Here is a 6,483-nt window from a genome sequence, read left to right on the forward strand (position 1 = left end):
TCAAAGATTTCACAAACGAGAATGCCATTTTGAGGCATTTCGTTTTTGGAAGAAATATTACCTGATCTTTGGCAGGCATCACATGTCTTTACAAGGTTTTGTGCATCCTTGTAAATGGTTGGCCAGTAGAATCCCGAATCAAATACCTTTCTTGCGGTACTTGCGGCACCATGATGTCCTCCGTATGGACCTTCATGACAATGACGGAGTATTCTTCGTGCTTCATTACCATGGACACACCTTCGGATGAGTTGATCGGCACACATTTTGAAAAGATAGGGGTCTTCCCAAAAGTAATGCTTTACATCAGCAAAGAATTTTTTCCTTTGATGATGTGGCCATCCTTTGGTGACTATACCGCTGGCTAAGAAATTAGCGTAGTCGGCATACCATGGTTCTTGTCTGCTTTCCATCATTTCCAGGGACTCCGTGGGAAATTTTTCGTTGATTTGCTCGTCCCTGGTTGTCTCCAAAGCTGGGTCTTCTAAGCGTGAGAGGTGATCTGCAGCAGTGTTTTCTGCTCCTCTTTTGTCCTTGATTTCAATGTCGAATTCTTGGAGGAGTAGAATCCACCTTATCAAACGGGGTTTTGCGTCTTGCTTCTTGAAGAGGTACCTGACGGCTGCATGGTCTGTATAAACTATTGTTTTAGAAAGAACAAGATAAGAACGAAATTTATCAAAAGCAAACACCACCGCTAGTAACTCTTTTTCTGTAGTTGTATAATTTTCTTGTGCATCATTTAGAGTTTTACTAGCATAATAAATTGGGTGGAAATGTTTTTCTTTTCTTTGTCCCAATACTGCTCCAACAGCAAAGTCGCTTGCATCGCACATGATTTCGAAAGGAAATTTCCAATCTGGTGCTATCATGATAGGTGCATTGACTAGCATTTCCTTGAGGGTTAGAAATGCTTGATTGCATTCCTTGTCAAAGATGAAGGGTGCATCTTTTTCAAGCAATTTTGTTAGAGGTCTTGAAATTTTCGAAAAGTCCTTGATAAACCTTCTATAGAATCCGGCATGCCCTAGGAAACTTCTGATTGCTCGCACGGAGGATGGAGGAGGTAATCGAGATATAGTCTCAATTTTTGCTCGATCAACTTCCATTCCTTCGCTTGAGATTTTATGTCCGAGTACTATTCCCTTTGTTACCATGAAATGGCATTTTTCCCAGTTAAGGGCGAGGTTAGTTTCCTCACATCGGGATAGCATTCGTTCAAGATTATCGAGGCATTGATCATATGAGTCTCCAAAGATGGAAAAGTCATCCATGAAGACTTCCATGGTTTTTTCAATCATATCATGGAAAATGGCGACCATACAACGTTGGAATGTTGCAGGCGCATTACATAGACCGAATGGCATGCGTCGATATGCAAAAGTTCCGTAGGGGCATGTGAAAGTTGTTTTCTCTTGGTCTTCTGGTGCTATCGGTATTTGGAAGTAACCTGAAAAACCATCTAAGAAACAATAAAATTTATGACCGGATAATCTTTCTAACATTTGATCAATGAAGGGCAAAGGAAAGTGGTCTTTCCTTGTTGCTTCATTTAATCTCCTATAGTCTATACAGACTCTCCATCCTGTGACGGTTCTTGTGGGTATTAATTCATTTTTCTCGTTAGTTATTACCGTCATACCTCCTTTCTTTGGGACTACTTGGACGGGACTTACCCACGGGCTATCGGAGATAGGGTAGATTAGTCCGGCGTCGAGTAGTTTGATGACTTCATTTTTAACCACTTCTTGAACATTGGGGTTCACTCTTCGTTGTGGTTGAATCACCGTTTTGTAGTCATCATTCATTAAAATTTTGTGCGTGCACATGGAAGGACTTATTCCCTTAATATCTACAAGCTTCCAAGCGATCGCATTTTTGTGTTTTTTAAGTAGGTTAACTAATTTTTCTTTTTCTATGCTAGTTAATTTAGACGAAATAATTACAGGTAAACTACCATCTTTGCCTAGAAAAGCATATTCCAAACCCTTAGGGAGTTCTTTGAGCTCGATGGGTGGGTCTTTAGGAGACACCTTATTTTGTGGCTCATTTAGATCAAGAACTTTAAAAGTTTGTTCTATGGCTACCTCTTCGTCGACAAAGTGGTCTTCCTCGTGGTTTGTATCGGGTGGTTCAGCTTCATCTTCAATTAGGGGGTCATTGTTGCCAAAAGGATATTTCATTGAGCGCTCAAGATCTATGCTCCATTTGAATGCCCCTAATTGAAGAGGTAGATTGTTGAATTTCCGGTTTTTCAAAGCTTTGTGAGTTTGTACAAAAGGTTTTCCCAAGACTAGGGGGGCATCATCTAAGATGACGAAGTCGGTTGGGATTACCATTTGATTTATTTGAACCAAAATATCTTCGACTACACCGATTGATTTCATTACTTTTCGGTCGGATAGAAAAATGGGTATTTGAAGTGGAGTAAAATCACTAATACTTAACTTTTCAAAAATGTAGTTGGGCATTATGTTAACACAAAGATCTTTATCAATAGTGATATTACTAATAAACGAATTTTGAAAGAAACATGGAACCGGTGTGATGTTAATTTCAAAAGGATCTTCCTTTATTAGCGAGGTTTGATCATTAGTCAACTTAATACTTACTAGGTCATTGATTTTAGCATTAGTGTTTAACTCTTTTAAAAACTTGGCATGAGTGGTTATTAAACAAGGATTTTCGAAAGTAGGTGACAAGAGAATAATTTCCTCTAAATTAGACTCTTCTTGAATTTTAACATTATCGGACTCACCATTTTCGTTGTTTAACTCATGTGTCTGTTTTTCACTTTCTTGTTCTTCCATTTTTACACTTTCAACTATCTCTACGTTATTATCACTTTTTAACTCTTCTCTCGCGCGGGATTCCTCTTCCCGTGCGCGAGATTCTTTTATGCAACGTTCGATAGTTTTAAGTTGTTCTATTATCCGATTAGTTACTTCGGTGAGATTGAAAGAATTCGGATCATCAAAGTTTGAATCCGGTTGTTCGATCCTTGGTTCCTCATAGTACTCATATGAAGTAGATGGTTCACACCATTGTTCTTCAGTGTAAGTGTATGATGGATAAGGGTCGAAACTTTGTTCTTCATAGTACTCATATGAGGTGGGTTGTTCACGCCATGGTTCCTCATAATAAGAGTATGAAGGTGGTGGCTCATATCTTGAGTCTTCATAGTATGAGTATGAAGGCTCATACCTTGGTTCATCAAAATATGAGTATGAGGGAGGAGGTTCATACCTTGGGTCTTCATAGGATGTGTATGAAGTTGATGGCTCGTACCTGGGCTCCTCATAATGGTTGTATGAATTGGATGGTTGATATGAAGTATTATATTGAACCGAGCGTGCATTACGACAATTAGTGCAATAATTACCTCTATAATCATCCTCATCATAGGTGTAGTTGTAACCTCTTGAGTATTGATCCATAGGAATCACTCAACAGACTACAACTGAGTCTCGGGACCAGAAAACAAAAATAAGACGGAAACAGAAGCTGGACACGGCCCCGTGTTGGGTGAACACGGCCCCGTGTTCAGGGACTGTATCTGGGCGTTTTAATTAAATTAACTGGTCACGTTGAGCACGGGGGCGTGTTGAGTGAACACGGCCCCGTGGTCAGACTCTGTATCTGGGTATCTACTCTAAAAATATGCAGCACGGGGGCGTGTTCAGCGAGCACGGCCCCGTGTTCAAGCTACTGTAAATGCAAAACTAAACTAAAATGCAGAAAAATGCGCGCGTTTTGAAAAGGTTTTGAAAAACTGATTAGGCCGTCGATTTTAAGCTTTCTTAAAATCCTTGTGTCCCCGGCAGCGGCGCCAAAAACTTGATGCGTGTCAGTGTGTATATATTTTAGATGTATAATTAAGCCCTTTTTACACTTTTAACCAAGTTTTAAATTTATAAAACACGATATTTACTAACACTAAACACACATATGGGCAAGTGCACCCATCGTGGACGTAGTATAGTGTTGGTAAGATACCGAGGTCGTCCAAGGACACAAGAGCTTTTAATACCGGTTTATCCTCAACGTCTAACCAAATCAAAAAGTTAGAAAAATGTTTTAAACTAAGAAAAATAAAAACTAACTAAATGCTGAAAAATAAAATAAAATAAAAACAGATAGACAAGATGAATCACTTGGATCCGACACGTGTATTAGTATAACCTTTGATTATTTTCGCACTTTTGCACTTGTTTAAGAGATTATCTTAGTTATTGTAGTAGGCCCCTCTTTTGAAGGCGACGTTACCCTCAACCCAGTAGTTTGAGTCAGCAAGGATACAATCCTAAAGGGTCGGATTATTGAAAGATAATGAATTAAGTTATTAATGCAAATTATGGTAGGCCCCGCTTTTGGCGGTGACGTTACCCTCGGCTAAGTAGTCTGAGTCAGCAGGGATACAGTCCTAAATAGCCGGGTTATAGTATTAATAGTAGTTAGCTTATGAGGGGGTCAAAGAGTTTGGATCCCCGCCATCCAATACCTATGGGCATTGAAGGAGATCCTACTAAATTTGACCCAGGTCCCAAGCAGGACCTCTAAACGCTGAACAAGGGCAAGACCCTTACCAAACCGTTCCCTTAACCCCCGACCAGGTAGCCAACATACCTCCATATAGACCGTGGAGATATGAATGGTGAAAATCTTTTATTTTATATAGACAGTAAAATAACGCCAAGACACCACGGACAAACGATAAGGAAAGATCACCTTCAACATAAGTTACTAGTTATTAAAGTCATTAATACAAAACCAAATAAAAAGTGCAAAAGATTAAAAATAAAAAGTATTATACTAAACACTTGTCTTCACCAAGTGATGTAAGAGACTTAGGCAAACATGGCCTTGATTGTCAAGAACTCTTACGATCAATCTTGGATCCCGAGACGACTCACACACTCTACGATGGACAATGGATGATGGTGGTGGATGATGGTGTTATGGTGGTGGTGGGTGGTGGATGAAGTGTGAGAGAGGTGGTGTGCCAAGGGATGAGAGAGAATGAAACCAAGCTCCTCTATTTATAGGCTGAACAGAACGCTGGACACGGCCCCGTGTCCGCTGGACACGGCCCCGTGCCTGTCTGACATTCTCTCTCTTCATTAATTGTAATTGCGAATTACAATTAATGCGCCTGCTGTACTTTCAACACGCCCCCGTGCCCGCTGGGCACGGCCCCGTGGTGAGCAATGGAAGCTTCTACTGGTTTGTCTTTTCTGCTGCTTCCTGGGCACGCCCCCGTGTTCGCTGGACACGGGGCGTGTTCAGACTCTGTTCTCTTCTCTTTGTCTTGGGAGGTGCCGTTGGGGGTCCGGGCAGTTTACTTTTGTTCCTTTTCTTGTATTTATGGTAGAATTAGTGGTCTTTTTGCTTCTTTTGTGATTTTGAGCTCATTTCATCCTGAAAATACAAAAGGAAGACAAAAACACTCTTTTTCCAACATTAGTACTTAAAAAGGGTTAGTTTTATGCCTTAATTGATGTGTTTTATATGTTGCATTTTACACACATCAGTAAACACCTGGGATGAACTAGCCCAAAAATTTCTATATAAGTATCCCTCCCGCTAAAATAGCTAAACTAATGACTGAAATTAATACATATTCACAAGAGGATGGGGAATCCTTATATGAAACTTGGGAAAGGTTCAAGGAGCTGTTGCGAAAGTGTCCCCGTCACGGTCTTGCGGTATGGCAACAAGTATCCACTTTCTATAATGGGTTGTTGCCACACACGAGACAAACACTTGACTCTAGCTCCAGGGGACTTTTAGGTAATCGCCGCCCACATGAAATATACAATCAAATCGAGGAAATTGCTCAAACCAATTTTCAGTGGCACACTCCCCGAGGCAATAAACCTATTGCCCCGGGCGCCCATAAGGTTAATGAAAGCACTTCTTTACAAGCCCAAATCGAGGCCCTTTCTTCAAAAATTAAAAAGTTAGAAATGACAAAAACAGTCTCGGTTATGGCTTGTGAAGGGTGTGGTGGGCCACATGAAAATTGGAGTTGTATGAAAGAAACAGATGATCAATCGGAATCGGTAAACTACATTGATAATAGACCTAGGCCGTCGGGTCCTCCAACGGGTACCTACAACCAAGGATGGCGTAACCACCCTAGCCTTGGTTGGAGAGAACCCGACAATAGTAGCAACCAACAAAACCTAAACCAACGAACAAACTTTCAACAACCAAGAAATGAGTCACAAAATTTCCCTCAACAACAAGGTGGACGAGAAAGGCTTGAAGATACTATATCTCGCCTCATCTCCGACACTGAAAAGAAAAACTCGGATTGATTTCAACAATTGGAATCGAATTTTAGAAATCAACAAGCTAGTATACAAAACATTGAAAAACAAATAAATCAACTAGCTCAAAATTTCTCCGAGAGACCACAAGGCGCGTTACCAAGTAATAACGAAACAAACCCAAAAGCACAAGTTCATCTCATAACGTTAA

The 6,483-nt window shown here is 40.4% G+C and overlaps 1 non-coding gene across 1 annotated transcript; it reads right to left on the minus strand.

Moving 5' to 3' along the window:
* Positions 1 to 5,594: 5,594 nt before the first annotated feature.
* LOC118480129 lies at positions 5,595 to 5,701 on the minus strand. The gene has a single exon (XR_004861765.1). It is a non-coding gene; the product is annotated as a small nucleolar RNA R71 (small nucleolar RNA).
* Between the last annotated feature and the right edge of the window lie 782 nt (positions 5,702 to 6,483).

This window comes from Helianthus annuus, chromosome 6 (assembly GCF_002127325.2).
Source record: "Helianthus annuus cultivar XRQ/B chromosome 6, HanXRQr2.0-SUNRISE, whole genome shotgun sequence".
NCBI classification, from domain to species: Eukaryota; Viridiplantae; Streptophyta; class Magnoliopsida; order Asterales; family Asteraceae; genus Helianthus; species Helianthus annuus.